The sequence below is a fragment of the Tamandua tetradactyla genome, chromosome X, assembly GCF_023851605.1.
Source record: "Tamandua tetradactyla isolate mTamTet1 chromosome X, mTamTet1.pri, whole genome shotgun sequence".
Taxonomy (NCBI): Eukaryota; Metazoa; Chordata; class Mammalia; order Pilosa; family Myrmecophagidae; genus Tamandua; species Tamandua tetradactyla.
This window is the reverse complement of record NC_135353.1, coordinates 124,292,095-124,309,747: the sequence shown is the minus strand read 5'-3', so window position 1 is coordinate 124,309,747 and position 17,653 is coordinate 124,292,095.

Genomic DNA, 17,653 nt, shown 5'->3' with positions numbered 1-17,653 from the left:
GGTCAAGATGCAAAAATCAGTAGTATTTCTGTACACTAGTGATGAGCCATATGAGAAGGAGAGCAAGAAAAATATTGCATTTACAATAACAATTAAAAGGGTCAAATATCTAGAGATAAATTTAACCAAGGATGTAAAGGTCTTGTATAAAGAAGACTATAAAAGATTGCCAGAAGAAATCAAAGAAGACCTAAATAAATTGAAAAACATTCCAAGCTCATGGATTGGAAGACTAAATATAATTAAGCCATCAGTTCTATTCAAATTGATTAACACATTCAACACAATCCCAATTAAATATCCAAGAGCCTACTTACAGAAATGGAAAAGCCAACTATCAAATTTATTTGGAAGGGTAAAGGACTCTAACTAGCCAAAAACACCTTGAAAAAGAAGACCAAAGTTGGAGGACTCACATTTCATGACTTTGAAGCATATTACAAAGTTACAGTGGTCAAAATAGCATGGTATTGGCGTAAGAATAGGTATACTGACCAATGGAATTGCATAGAGAGTTAAAAAACAGACCCTTTCAACTATGGACAATTGATTTTTGACAAGATAGCCAAATCCACTCAACTGGGACAGAACAGTCTCTTCAATAAATGGTGCTGTGAGCACTGGATATCCAGAGGTGATTTCTTAGACCTTACTCCCAAAGAGCAAGGAATGTAAGAATAGATAAATGGGATCTCCTCAGAATTACATACTTTTGTGCATCAAAGGACTTTCTCAAGAAAGTATAAAGGCAGTCTACTCAATGGGAAAAAATATTCAGAAACCACATATCTGATGAGAGGTTAATATCCAGAATATACAAAGAAAGCCAACAATTCAACAATAAAAAGATGAACAACTGAATTAAGAAGTGAGCATAAGACTTAAATAAACATTTTTTGTCTTTAATATTTTTACTGTAAAAATTTAACATACAAACATTCTTGACATACAAACATTCTATGCATGTTGTACAATCAATGGCTCACAATATCATCACATAGTTGGGTATTCATCACCATGATCATTTTTTTGAACTTTTGCATTACTCCAGCAAAAGAAATGAAAAAGAAAAAAGTTAAAACTTATATGTATTACACCCTTTAGCCTTCACTCTCATGACCACTAGTATTTAAAGCTATTCAATTTATTTTAACCTTTGTTCCCCTTATTATTTGTTTATTTTTCTTATCCACAATTTTTACTCATCTGTCCATACCTTAGATGAAAGGAGCATCAGACACAAGGTTTTCACAGTCACATAGTCACATTGTAAAAGCTATATTATTATACAATCTTTTGAGGTACTTCCCTCTAGCCACTCCATTACACCATAAACTAAAAAGGGGATATCTATATAATGTGTAAGAATAACCTCCAGGGTAACCGCTCAACTCTGTTTGAAATCCCTCAGCCACTGAAAATTTATTTTATCTCATTTCTCTCTTCCCCATTTTGGTCAAGAAAGTTTTCTCAATCCCTTGATGCCAGGTCCTGGCTCATCCTGGATTTCTGTCCCACATTGTCAGGGAGATTTACATCCCAGGGAGTGATGTCCTACATGGGGGGGAGGCAGTGAGCTCACTTGCTGTGTCAGCTTAGAGAGAGGCCACATCTGAACAACAAGAAAGGTTCTCTGGAGGTGACTCTAAGGCCTAATTTTAAGTAGGCTTAGCTATCCTTTGTAGGAATAAGTTTCATATGGGCAAACCCCAAGATCGAAGGCTTGGCTTATTGATTTGGTTGTCCCCACTGCTTGAGATAATATCAGAAATTCTCCAAATGGAGAAGTTGAATATCTCCCTCTTTCTCCCCATTTCCCCAAGGAAGCTTTGCACATATTTCTTTATTCACTTTTCAAATCACTCTGGGATTTATCAAGGTATCACACTAACATAGACAAACCAACAAAAGCTCATGTCCTATTCAAGATGCCATGTACTTATGGTGTTCAACTAAACCATAATAAACCTAATTTAACATACTAGTTAAATCAAGAAACGCACTACCCAAAATATGAACTTTGCACCAAATAAACATCTCTCCCTTTAGTCTCACACAGAAGATGAAGTTTTAAAATGTAGATAATATCCATTACCCAGTTTTCTGATATAGCTTAGTCCTATCTAGATCAGTTTCATTCATATCTCTACTCAATGTCTGATCACTTTTTCAACTTTTTAGACAGTTCCTGTATGGGGTTTGGCAGGCATTTCTAGCTTCAGAGTTCTAACTCTGAGTGAATAGACATTTCTAAAAGCAGAAATGCAAATGGTTAAAAAGGACCGGAGTTACAGAAAGATGGAGGAATAGGATAGGTCAAGTTCAACCCTGCTCCAAAGAACAGCTATAGAGCGATGGGAGGCCAGCTGAGACAGCAATTCCATGGTGTAAGTGACCTGGGAGAGTCTTCTGCAACACTTAGGGAGGTCTTGGTTGCAAAAGCCGAGGAACTGAGAAGCAGAAATGGGAGACCATCTGACTAGTGCAAACAGTCTAACACAGAAGCCCGGAGCCCTCAGGAGTGCACGGATAGGGAGATGGGGACTAGGAGGTAAGCCAAGCCCTGTTCCTTGAATGCGCTACCCTCACCAGAGCGGCCACGTGACTCGCGACTCACCTCACACTCCACGCACCTGAACCGCCCTGCCTTACCACGCTCTAAGCGCCCCTGACCCACCAACCCCTCACACATGTACCTGCCCCACACTCCCATCCCAAGTGTGCACACATCTGCCCCAGCCCAAACCACCCCTCCTGCAAACATGCAGTTTTGACTCACCCCTCTCAAGCCCTACCTCCCCAAACCTGTCCCCTGCAGGTGGTTGACATGGCATAAAGTCTACACACACTTACCTCCATACCCAGGCTGCACCTACCCCCAGCATATAGTCGTGCACCTCACCCCACCCCCCATGAACTCTGCACAGATGTACATCAGTTTATGACCATCCCAGATCTGCATAGGTGCATGACCCCTAGTCATGACCCCCAGCTCTGGGCAAGTGCTGACTTGTGTAGCCAGGCCACATCTGCCCCAGCCCATGCAGGCACAATGCTGACCCACTGACCTGAGCTCTGAGCATGCAAACAAAGGGCCACGTACCCTAGACCAGTGCACACGAGGGTTCTGCCCCCCCCCCAGGTAAGTGTGCTCGCACAGCCACATCCTCCCCGTGGCTGGCGTCCATGATCACAGGCACTGGCGTAGCATCCCAAACCTGCATTTATACCTGTGTCACAATGCATCACTGCACTGTTGTGCTTCGCCCTGCTCCCTTCAACCTGCTCCATAAACATCCCACAAATATAAGGCTTTAGACTACTGAAGGAAATCAACTTCCAAAGTAAACCAATCAAGATATTTACAGGCCACGAAGAACGCAGAAGATCACTAAGAGTATCAAGACAGAGATAGATATAGCCCAGCTTAATGATCAGACTAAAACACAAGAGGAGATACAGACGTTGGAACAACTAATCAAAGATATTCATATAACTCTACTAAATAAGTTAAATGGGATGGCTAATGACATAAAGATAAAAAAGACAGTAGAAGAGAATAAAGAGAAATTTGAAAGAATAAATAAAAAATCTTATATATCATAGAGATTAAAGATGCTGTAGACCAAATAAAAAGCATACTAGAGACACACAACAGCAGATTTGCAGAGGCAGAAGAAAGAATAAGAGAACTAGAAGACAGAAAAACTGATTTCAAACAGTCAAAAAAGCAAATGGCAAAAAAGATGGAAAATAATTTAAACTGGCTCTCAGGGAAATGAAGGGCAAAACAAAGTACACAAATGTAAGAATCACTGGTGTCCCAGAAGTAGAAGAGAAGAGTAAATGGCTAAGAAGATTAGTTGAGGGTATAATGGGGGGAAACTTCCCAAACCTTATGAAGGACACAAATATAAAAGTCAAAGAAGCTCAACATCCAAATAAGCCTTCCTCAAGACACATACTAATCAGTCTGTCAAATGTTGAAGAGAAGCAGAAAATTCTGAAAGCAGCAAGAGAAAAACAATTTACTACATACAAGGGTAACCACATAAGACTGGGTTCTGACTACTTAACTGGCATTATGGAGGGAAGAAGGTAGTGATATGATATATTTAAGATCCTGAAAAAGAAAGACTTCCAGCCAAGAATTATGTACCCAGTCAAATTGTCCTTTAAAACTGAGGGAGAGATTAAAATTTTCACAAACAAATAAATCCTGAAAGAATTAGTCAACAAGAAACCAGCCCCACAAGAAATACTCAAGGGCATTCTGTCAATTGAAAAAAAAGTACAGGAGAGAGAGGTCTGGAGGAGGGCACAGAATTGAAAAGTAGTAATAATGGCAATGGAAAGGACAAAAAGAAAAAAAGGTAAAAGAATATATGGAGCTGACAAATAAAATCCAAAAGATAAGATGGTGGATTCCAGAAACGCTTTTTCAGTAATAAGTTTGATGTCAATGGACTAAACTTACCAGTTAAAGGATACAGAGTGGCAGAATGAATTAAGAAATATAATCCAGCTATATGCTGCTTACATGAGACTCATCTCAGATACAAGGATACAAATAAATTGAAAGTGAAAGATGGAAAAAAAGATGTTCCATGCAAGTTGTAACAAAAAAAAAATCAGGAGTAGCTATACTAATATCAGACAAAATAGACTTTAAATTTAAAGACATCATAAGAGACAAAGAAGGGCACTACATACTAATTAAAGGGTCAATTCACCAAGAAGAAATAACAATCACAAATGTTTATACTCCCAATCAAGGTGCTCCAAAGTACATGAGACAGACATTGGCAAAACTGACGGAAGTGATAGATATTTCAACAATAATGGCAGGAGACTTCAATATCCCACTCTCCTCTAGAGATAGAAGAACTGGACAGAAGATCAACAAAGAAAGAGAACTTAAACAATGCAATAACTGAATTACAACTAACAAACATATATAGGTCATTACACTCCAAAACACAAGGATATACAGTTTTCACTAGTGCTCGTGGAACATCCTCCAGGGTAGATCATATGTTGGGGTACAAAACAGGTCCTTATAAATTCAAAAACATTGAAATTATTCAAAGCACTTTCTCTGATCACAATAAAGTGAAGCTGGAAATCATTAACCACCAAACAACAAGAACTTTCAAAATATATGGAGAGTAAATAGCACATGGTTAAACAACCAGTGGTTCAAATAAGAAATTGCTAGAGAAATCAGCAGCTATCTGGAGATGAACAAAAATAAGAATACAACATATCAGAACTAACGGGATGTGGCAAAGACTGCTGAGAGGGAAATTTATTGCTCCTAATGCCTATATTAAAAAAAAAAAAAACAAGAAAGAGCAAAAAGCGAGGATTTAACTGCTCACCTGGAGGAACTTGAGAAAGAACAGCAAACTAACTGTAATGCAAATAGAAGAGAAATAACAAAGATTAAAGCAGAGTTACATGAGTGGGAGAACAAAAGAGGAATAGAAAGAATCGGCAAAACCAAAAATTGGTTCTTTGAGAAAATCAAGAATATTGATGGGCCACTAACATGACTGACAAAATAAAAACGAGAGAGGATGCAAGGAAACAAAATCAGAAATGAGAAGGGGTGTGTTCTAGTTTGCTAATTGCTGGAATGCAACACACCACAGGTGGATTGGCTTTTAATAAAAGGGGATTTATTCCATTCGTTCTTCAGAGGAAAGGCAGCTGCCTTTCAACTGAGGTTCTTTCTTACATGGGAAGGCACAGGGTGATCTCTTCCAGCCTCTCTCCAGGCCTCTGTGTTCCAGCAACTTTCCCCAGGGTGATTTCTTTCTGCATCTCCAAAGGCCTGGGCTGAGCTGCGAGTGCTGAGATGAGGTATGCTGAGCTGCTTTGGCTGTGCTATGTTGAGCTCTCTCATTTAAGCACCAGTCAATTAAATCAAACACCATTCATTACAGCAGGCACACCTCTTAGCTGACTGCAGATATAATGAGCAACAGATGAGGTTCATGTACCATTGGCTCATGTCCACAGCAACAGAACTAGGTAACTTCACCTGGCCAAGTTGACAACTGAATCTAACTACCACAGTGTGTGTTACCACAGATCCTGAAGAAATAAAAGAAATCATGAGATGAGAGGATACTATGAACAACTATATGCCAGCAAACTAGACAACTTAGATGAAATGAACAAATTTCTGGAAACACACAAAGAAACTACACTGACTCAGGAAGAAATAGAAGACCTCAACAAACCACTCACAAGTAAAGAGATTCAATCAGTTATCAAAAATATTCCTACAAAGAAAAGTCCAGGATGAGATGGCTTCACAGGGGAATTTTATCAAACATTCCAAAAAGAACTAACACCAATCCTGCTCAAACTTTTCTAAAAAAAAATTGAGGAAAAAGGAACACTACCTAACTCATTTTATGACACTAATAAAATTTTAATACCAAAGCCAGGTAAAAATGCTATAAGAAAGAAAACTACAGACCAATCTCCCTAATGAACATAGGTGCAGAAATTCTCCACAAAATACTAGCAAATAGAATCCAACAATACATTAAAATAATTATATACCATGACAAAGTTAGGTTTGTACCAGGAATGCAAGGATGGTTCAACACAAGAAAATCAATTAATGTAATACAGCACATTAACAAATTGAAACGGAAAAATCACATGATCATCTCAATTGAGCTGAAAAAGCATTCAACAAAATTCAATATCCTTTTCTGATAAAAGCACTTCAAAAGATAGGAATCAAAGGTAACTTCCTCAATATGAAAAAGGGCATATATGAGAAATGGATAGCCAGCATCATACTCAATGGAGAGAGATGGAAAGCTTTCTCACAAGATCGGAAATGAGACAAGAATGCTCTCTATCACCAGTATTATTCAACATTGTACTAGAAGTTCTAGCTAGAGCATTCACACAGGAAAAAGAAATAATAAGCATCTAAACTGGAAAGAAAGAAGTAAAACTTTCATTATTTACAGATGACATGATACTATACATGGAAAATCAAGAGAAATCTACAATGAAATTACTTGAGCTAATAAACAAATTCAGCAAGGTGGTGGGACATAAAAGTAATGTGCAAAAGTCAGTAGCATTTCTATACACAAGCAATGACCTAAATGAGGAGCCAGTTAAGGAAAAAATTCCATTCAAAATTCAAAATTGCAACTAAAAGAATCAAGTACCTAGTGAACTTAAGTAGGGACATAAAGGACTTATACACAGAAAACTACATAACATTGCTAAAAGAAGTGAAAGATGATCTAAATAGATGGAAAGACATTCCATGCTCATGGATAGGAAGGTTAAATACAGTTAAGATGTCAATTTTACCCAAATTGATTTACAGATTAAACACAGTATCAATCAAATTCCAACAACCTACTTTGAAGATTTGGAAAAGCTAGCTACCAAATTCATCTGGAAGGGAAAGAGACTCCGAATAGCTAAAAGTATCCTAAAAAAGAAAAACAAAGTTGGAGGATTGACACTTTCCGACTTTCAAACATATTATATAGCTTAAATTTGATTAGGTCATCTTCCAAGAGATGTGACTCAATCAATTGTGGTTATTAAACTTGATTAGAAAGAGACATGTCTCCACCTATTTTATGTGAGTATTGATTAGTTTACTGGGATCCTATAAAAGAGGAGGCATTTTTGGAGAGAATGCCTTTTGAGAATGATAAGAAAGACACAGGAGAGCCAAGCAGAGCCATGAGACTGAGTGAACCACAGAGTCCACCAGCCAGTGATCTTTGGAGATTCTGAGAGAGCAGAGAAAGCAACAGAATTACAAGAGCCATGAAGCAGAGTCCGCCAGCCAGTGACCTTTGGAGATGAAGGAGAGCTTCATCTGTGGGTGCTTCATGAAGCATGAGGCCTAGACAGGAAGCTAGCAGACAATGCATGTATCCCATGTGCCTTCCCAGATGAGAAAGAAATTCTGACCATGTTCACCATGTGCCTTTCCACTTATGAGAGAAACCCTGAACTTCATCAGCCTTCTTGAATCAAGGTATCTTTCCCTGGATGTCTTAGATTGGGCATTTCTATAGGCTTGCTTTAATTGGAGATTTTCACAGCCTTAGAACTATAAACTTGTAACTTAGTAAATTCCCTTTTTAAAAAGCCATTCTGTTTCTGGTATATTGCATTCCAGCAGCTAGCAAACTAGAACAGTAGCCCATGACAAACTCTGGGATCTGTCCTGTAACTACTTGCTGAAAAGTGCTTTGGAAACTATTGCTTTTTTCTTTCTTTGTTTTGTTTATATGCTATATTATACAATAAAAAAAAGTTAAGAAAAAGATAGTATATCACAGGTTTCCAGGTACCAAAAGGAGGAAATAATTGGGAATTATTGCTTAATGGGCAGAGAGTTTTTGTTTGGGATGATGAAAAAGTTTTGGTAATGGATGGTAGTGATTGTAGCACAACATTGTGAATGTAATTAATACCACTGAACTGTACACTTAAAATAGTAAAAATAGGAACTTTTATGTATACATAACTGTAATAAAAATATTTTTAAAAAATAGAAAAAGTACATGAAAGGATGCTCAGTATCACTAACTATTAGGGAAATCCACAGCAAAACCACAAGATATCATCTCACATGTACTAGAATGGACACTACTAAAAAAACTACAAGTGTTGGGGAGGATGTGGAAAAATAGAAACACTCATTATCTTCTGGTGGGAATGTAAAATGATGCAGCCACTGTGGAAGATGGTTTGATGATCCTCAGGAAGCTAGATATAGAATTACCATATGATCCAGCAATCCCACTACTTGGTATATACCCAGAAGAACTGAAAGCAGGGATGTGAATAGACATTTGCACACTGAAATTCATAGCAGCATTATTCACAATTGCCAAAATATGGACACCCCCCATGTCCACCAACCAATGAGTGAATAAACCAAATATAGTATAGACATACAATGGAATATTATACAGCTGTAAGAAGAAATGAAGTCTGATACATGTGAAAACATGAACAAACCTTTACAACATTATGTTGAGTAAAATAAGCTGGGCACAAAAGGACAAATATTGCATGATCCCACTAATATGATTTAATTATAACAAATGAACTCACAGGATTAAAATCTAGAATACAGGTTACCAGGAGATAGAATGAGGGTATGGAATGTAGAAGTGATGCTTAATTTGTGCAGAATTTGTCATTAGGTTGATTATAAGTGTTTGGAGATGGATAGAGATGATGGTAGAACATTGTTGGGAGTGTAATGAATTATAAATGTGAATATGGTTGGAAGGGGAAGTTCAGGGTCATGTATGTCATGAGAAGGAAAGCTAGAGTATAAAGCATGGGACTGTACAATATAGTGAACTTTTAGTTAATGATGACTGTGGTTAATAGTACAAATTCAATAATATTCTTTCATTAACTAGAACAAATGTACATCATTATTACAAAGAGTTAAAAATAGGTTGGTATATGGGAAAAATACACCTAATACAAACTATGAACTATAGTTAGTAATACTTCAATATTCTTTCATTGGTTGTAACAAAGGTACCACATGAATGCTAGAGTCAATAATAAGGGAGTATAATGGTAATGGGGTTTGCTAGTTTGATTTTTTGTAGTAATGAAAATATTCTAAATTGATTGTGGTGATGAATACACAACTCTGTGAATATACTGTGTGACATAGATTGTACACTTTGGATGGATTGTATGGTGTGTGAATATATCTTAATAAAACTGCTTTTGAAAAAGAATGAAAAAATGTTATAGGCTGGCCTTCAGTTGATAATTGGACTTGAGTTGATATTTTTGAAGCTCAATAATGGGTACATGTGCATTTTTTTATGTACATGCTTTAATTTCTCAGTTTTCAAGAATTAAAATATATATATTTTTGAAAAACAAAGAAAGTGAAAGGATGAAAAAAGATATTCATGCAAGTAGTTAACACAAAAGAGCTTGGGTGGCTATACTAATATCAAACAAAATAAACTTTATGACAAAAACTGTTAAGAGACATGAAGGACACAACAAATTAATAAAAGGGGAAATACACCAAGAAGAAATAACAAGCATAAATATGTATACACCTGAACAAGGTATCCAAAATAGATGAGGCAAACACTAGCAAAACAGAAGGGAGAAACAGACAGATCTAAAAGTTATTCACCTTAAAGTCAAAGATACAAGTAGGTAGAAAGTGAAAGGATAGAAATATATACACCATGCAAGTAATAATCAAAAGAGAGCCGAGGTGGCTATATGAATACCAGATAAAATAGATTTTAAGTAAAAAACAGTTATATGAGGGTCAAAGATGGTCATTACATTCTGAAAAGGTGGCAATTCAACAGAAAGATTTACCAATTATATATGTTTATATACCCAACAGCAGATCACCAAAATATATGAAGCAAATACTGACAGATTTGGAGGAGAAATTGACAGTTCTACATTAATACTAGGAGACTTTAACATACCATTCTCAATAATCAATAGAACATCTAGTCAGAAGATCAATAAGGATGTACAGGACTTGAATGATGTCTTAAAACAACTAGATTTAATAGACATATAGAGAACCATATTTAATGAGAACAGAATACACATTCTTCCCAAGTGCACACAGATCATTCTCCAGGATAGACTATATGTTGGGCCACAAAATAAATCTCAATAAATTGAAAAATATTAGAATCATACTGTGTATTGTCTCTGATCACAAAGGAATGAAGGTAGAAATCAATAACAGAGGGAAAATTCACAAATATTTGGAAATTAAACAACATACTCTTTAAAAAACAATGGGTTAAAAAGCAAATCAGCAGCACAATTTTGAAATATCTGGGCTGAGTGAAAATGAACGCTCAACATACCAAGCCTTATGGGATGAAGTGAAGAAAGGGGAAATTTATAGCTTTGAATGCTATATTATACATACAAAACAAAAAATGTCACCCCCTTTTAATGTTTTTCAATTGTACACTTCAGTGGTATTAGTTACATTCACAATGGTGTGCTGCCATCACCACCATCTATTTCAGCAACCTAAACAGAAATTCTATACATATTAAGCAATATATCAAGTTACAGGGACACTTCAAATCAGAAAACTTGAAGACTTCAAATTGAAAATCTTCAAATCAGAGATCTAAGCTCAAAACTAGAAGAATTAGGAAAAGAGTGAATTAAGCACAAAGCAAGCTGCAGGAGGGAAATAGCAAAAATTAGAGTGGAGGTAAATGAAATAGAAAACAAAAAACAAAGGACAATCAGCAAAACCAATAGTTGGTTCTTTGAAAAGATCAACAAAATTCACAAACCTTTTGATAGACTGACAAAGAAAAAAAGAGAGAGGATACGAATTAAGAAAAACAGAAATGGAAAGGGGGATATTACTATCACTTCCTTTGGTTGCCTTAGGTTGCAGGGACACCTGACTCTGTCTCTTGATAGAATAACCTCTGGAGGGCAGGGGATGTGTTCCAAGCACAGGGCATGTAACTTAGTAAGGGCACAAAATAAAATTATGAATTAAACAAGCTTATTTACAATAGCCCGGCCATCAATGCATATGAGAGTTTTTATATTTTTTATGAGTTTTTTTGCCTTCAGGGACAAAATGTGGATATACATAAATATAGTTGTATTATATTGTGAGGGATCAGCAAAGTTTTTCTGTAAAGGGCCAGATAGTAAATATTCTAGGCTTTGTGGGCTGTAGGCTCTCTGCTGCACCTATGGTGAAAGCAGCCATACAGAACACCTAAATAGATGGACAGACTATGTTCCAATAAAACTTTTTTATAAAAGCAGGCAGTGGACTGAATTTGACCCATGAGTTGTAGTTTGCTAACCTCTGCATTAAATCATAGCATCAAATTAGCAGGAACCATGGCTTCTTTGTCTCTACAGGAATGTTGCTATGAACTATCTGTTCAAATTCCTGTTTTCAATTCTTATGAATCTAAACTTAGAAGTGGTATTGTTGGATCATATGATAATTTTATGTTGAGCTTAATGAAGAATTACCAATCTGTTTTCCACAGTGGCTCAATTAGGATCAAAGCATACTTGCTTCTGTACTTCAATAAAAGGCCTGTTGGTACTAATGTCTACTTTCCTGGTGGAAGAATGCAAAAATAAATATTGGAAAAGTCACCTGTGAAAGTGCAGTATTTAAATATTTGGCACTTTGCATTATCATTTCTTCCCTCTTTATTTCACAATTTATGTTCTGTTGACTTTTAAAAAAAATTTTTTTATTGTGAGGCATAACATATGTACAAAAAAAGCAATAAATTCCCAAGTATATTATAATAAGTAATTATAGAACAGATTTCAGAGTTTGGTATGGGTTACACTTACACAATTTTAGACTTTTATTTCTAGCTGCTCTAAGGTACTGGAGGCTAAAGGAAATATCAGTATAATGATTCAGCACTCATTTGTTAAACCAAACTTTCTCTGTATATCTGCACCACAAAGTATGATCTTTTTCCCACTCTTTAAGGGTATTTGGGCTTTTCCATTCTAACTTTTTCACGTTAGAAGGGGCTGTTGATAATATGGCATAGGGGGATGGAACTAGTTGATGTTCTGGAAGGGCTGGCCCCTCTGCATTTCAGGACTTATCTGGTCCAGGGATCTATCTGAAGGTTGTAAGTTTTGGAGTTACCCTATTGTGTGGAACCTTTGTAGAACATTGTATAATGCCCTAGGTATTCTTTAGGAGTGACAGGAATGGTTTTGGTTGGGGTTTGGCAAGTTATGATAGGTAGCAATGTCTAACTGAAGCATGCATAAGAGTGACCTCCAGTGTAGTCTCTTGACCCTATTTGAACTCACTCAGCCACTGATACCTTAATTGTTACACTTCTTTTCCCCCTTTTGGTCAGGATGGCATTGTTGATCCCACAGTGCCAGGGCCAGGCTCATCCCAGGGGGTCATCTTCCCAGATGCCAGGGAGACTTTCATCCCTGGATGCCATGTCCCACTTAGAGGGGGGAGCTATGGTTTCACTTGAAGAGTTGGGCTTAGAGAGAGAAAGGCCACATTTGAGCAACAAAATAGGTCCTCCAGAAGTGACTCTTAGGCATACCTACAAGTGGGCTAAGCTACTCTGCTCCATACATAAGCTTCACAAGAGCAAGCCTCAAGATCAAGGGCTTGTCCTATTGATTTGGGCATCCCTAATGTTCTACTAGATTTTTAAACTTCATTGCTAAACTGGCATAAAAACAGATTCTGTTTTCTGAGTGATATGCCATTTCACTTATATGTGTAACATTTTCCCTTCTTAAAAATTCCTTTTTTATTTTGGTAACAAATATATATACATTTTCCCCTTTTAACAATTTTCAATTGTACACTTAAGTGGTATTAATCATATTCACAATCTTGTGCTACCATCACCACCATTTATTTCATCAACCTAAACAGAAATACTATACCTATTAAATAATATATCCCTATTACCCCTACCGCTTGGCCCCTGGTAGCCTCTATTCATAAAAATGATATCATACAATATTTGTCTTTTTGTGTCTTACTTATTTCATTCAACATAATGATGTCAAAATTCATCAATTTATAGCATCCATCAGAACAGCAATACCTGTTTAGATACTGTTATTCCTTTTTTTAACTTTTTATTTTGAAATACTTTCAAACTTGTAAGACAGTTATAACAATAATGCAAACCCATACAAAGGGCTGCAACATATCCCTCTACTTGCCCCTAATACTCAGATCCACCAATTTTTACATTTTGCTACATTTTCTGTATCATTCTATCAATCTACCTATCTATCATCCTTCTTTGTATAGATCAGCTGTTTGTCTATAAATTTTGTTAATCTAGTTTCTGAACACTTAAAATGTTCCTTGAACACATAATATGCCATGTACATTCCCTAAGAACAAGGGCATTCACTTAGGCAACCAACTTAAGTGCAGTTATGTAGTTCAAGAAATTTAACATTGATATAAAGCTTACAGGTCAGCAATTTTTTCCATATGTCCCAATAAAAATGTTCTTTTGAGCCTTTTCTCCTCCCTTGATAGATCCTGTCCAGGAAAATGTATTACATTTAATTGCCATTGTTTTCTTAGTTGCACTTTTTATTTTTATAATTGTGAGAACATATTTACAACATAAACTTTGCCATCTCAACTATTCCCAAGCATACCATTCACTGGGATTAATTGCATTCACAATATTTCAGTACCCTCATCACCTTCCATTACTAAAACTTTCATGTATACCCAAACAAAAACCCTATACTCATTATGCTGTGACTCCCTATTCTCTCCTTCCTCTGCCCCTGGCAACCTGTACACCAATTTCTGTCTCTATGAGCATGCATATTCTCCAATAGATTATTTCAAGTTACCATGGAGCTTAAATTAAATATCTTAAACCTACAGGAATCTAGTTTGCTGTGATACCAACTTACACTCCATAGCATGCACAAACACTGTTCCTCTACCACTCTGTCCCCATGACTTTATGTAGTTCTTATCACAAATTACATGTTTATGCATTATTAGAGCAACACCAAAAATTTACTGTTACATTTTACACATTTGCCTTTCAGATCCTGTAGGAAGTAAAAAGTGAAAATTCAATAGTACTGACATATATATTTATTCATGTCATTACCCTTACTGGAGATATTTTTTTTTTGTTTTTTTTCATTTGGCTTTAATTTATTGTCCAGTGTCCTTTCCTTTCAACTTGTATCTTTAGCATCACTTATAGGTCCAGTCTAGTGGTGAACTCCATCAGTTTTTGTTTATCTGGGAATGTTTTAATCCCTCACTTCTGAAAGACAGTTTTGCCAGTTACAGAATTTTTGGCTGGCAAAGATTTGCTTTCAGTATGTTAAGTATACCTTCCCACTCCTTTCTTGCCCCCATGGTTTCTGATGAGAAATTGACAACCTTATTAAGTTCCCCTTGTATATAACACTTTACTTCTCTCTTGTGACTAGCAGAACTCTCCCTTTATCTTTGGCATTCAGCAGTTTGATTATACGTCATGGTGTAAGTCTATTCGGGTTTATCCTGTTTGGAGGTTGTTGAACATCTTGGATGTGTATATTCATGTCTTTCATTAAATTGGGGGAGTTTTCAACCATTATTTCTATGAATATTCTCTTCACTCCTTTCTGTCTTCTCCCTCTGGGAGTCCCACAATGAGTATATCGGCATGTTTTATGGTGTCCCAGGGGTTTCTGAGGCTCTGTTCACTTTTCTTCAATCTTTCTTCTTGCTCTTCAGACTGGATGATTTCAATTGTCTTACTAAGTTCAGTGATTCTTTCTTCTGCCAGCTCCAATCAGCTGTTGAACCCCACTAAAGAATTTTTAATTTCTGTTATTGTAGTTTTCAGCTCTGTATAGTTTTTTTTCATAATTTCCAATTCTATGTTAATATTCTCTTTATGTTCACCCATCATTTTCCTTATTTCCTATAGTTCTTTGTGCAAATTCTCCTTTAGCTCTTTGGTCATATTGAGGGCCATTGTTTAAAAAGGTGATTGCCTGGTATGTCCCAGATCTGGTTTTCCTCATTGATGATTTCTAATATTTTAATATTCTCCTTTACTTGGGTCATCACTTCTTGTTTATTTGTATGTTTTGTAATCTTTTGTTGAGACTTTGACATTTTGATATTTTAGTGCATTAGTACTGGAATTTAGACTTTGAGGCATTTGTTTCTTAAATTTGTATTGAACTAGTGTTGTGATTGAGCTTTCCTTAAACGCCAGAAATGAGCAACAAAAAGAGAATGGAAAAAACTCCTTTCCCAGTCTTTCCTGATTAACCTGTGGGATTGCTGTCCTTCAGGATTTAGCCATACAATGAGGTTGGAGAATAGCTCCAGGCCAAAGCATAAAGGACCCCTGATGTTTTCTGTGCATGTGCCTTTTCTTGGTCATGCACATGTGGCCCTAGGAATTTCACCATTTACACAGCTAATAATGTCCTCTCTTCCCTGGCAAACAGTTTCATCATGGTCTTGGGCACTGTGCTGTATGCTTTACAGCAGCAATCCCTTGCTGCAGGCACCCAATCTGACTGCCATCCCACAGGATTCTGTAAGAGAGTTCTGTGATCTGCCTACATGCAGGTCTAGCAAGTTTTTGGCAATTATCTTGGCTCAGGCATTCTGCCACCGGAGAGATTGGTACAGGCACATATCCTCCTCATAGGCACACAATGATTACTCTGCTCCTTCCAGAGGGACCAAGAATCCACACTGGAAGAGCAGGTCAGCTCCATGCCAAGTCCATGAGGGGTGGGGAAGGGGCCTGCCAGGGCACCAAGAGGTACTATCATTTTTAAGTTACCTTTTTCTTGATATGTTGCTTGCCCTGTTCTTACAATCATTTAACTGTTTTCTGAAGCTTTGAGAAGTGTTTCTGACAGTTCTTACTGGTTGTTCAAAGCTTCTGTGAGGGGATGGAACCCTGAAGCTTCCTACAATACCAACATGATCAGGTTAAGCTTCTGTCCTTTTTATGTCTGAATAATATTCCACTGTGTGTGTGTGTGTGTGTACCACATTTTGTTTATCCTTTCATCTATTGATGAATGCTTGAGTTGTTTCAACCTTTTGGCTATTGTGACTATTACTGCTGTGAACATTGATGTACAAGTATCTGTTTGAATTCCTGCTTTAAGTTTTTTTTGGGTATATGCTTAGAAGTGGAAATGCCAGGTCATATGGTAATTTTAAATGTTTACCTTTATGAGGAACCAGCAAACTTTTTCTGCAGTGACTACACCAATTATGTTCCTACCAACGATGTATAAGGGTTCCAATTTCTGCACACGCTCACCAGCATGTGAGAAATTTTCCATGTTTTTAATAGCAGCCCTCCTTGTGGTTGTAGTGTGATATCTTATTGTGGTTTTCATTTGCATTTCTCTAATGGCTAATGATGTAGCAGATCTTTTCACATCTTTATTAACTGTTTATCTTCTTTGATGAAATGTCCATTCAAGTCCTTTGTCCATTTTCAAGCTGGGTTGCTTGTCTTTCTGTTTTTGAGTTCTAGGAATTCTTTATAAAGATGATTTGCAACAACTTTTACCCATCTGTAGGTTGTCTTTTCCCTTTCATGATAATGCCCTTTGAAATAAATTTAAAATTTTTAAAAGGCAATTCTTTCCCCTTGAATTATTTTGGTACCTTTGTCCATAGTCAATTTACCATAAATGTGAAGGTTTATTTCTGTGCCCTCAATTCTACTCCATTGGTCTATATGTCTATCTTTATACCTGTACTACTCTATTTTGATTATTAACTTTGTAATAACTTTTGCAATCAGGAAGTGTAATCCTTCAATTTTGTTCTTCTTTTTCAAGATTGTTTGGACTATTTCAGCCCTTTGTGAGTGTATATGAATTTTTTTTTAACTTTTTTATTGTATAGTATAGCATATATACAAAGCAAAGACAGAAAAAAGCAATAGTTTTCAAAGCAATCTTCAACAAGTAGTTACAAGACAGATCCCAATTGTCATGGGCTACCATATGATCCTCTCACATTTTTCCTTCTAGCTTCTCCAGAATATGGGAGGCTAGAAGGCTTAAATATTTTTTTATCACCACAATCAGC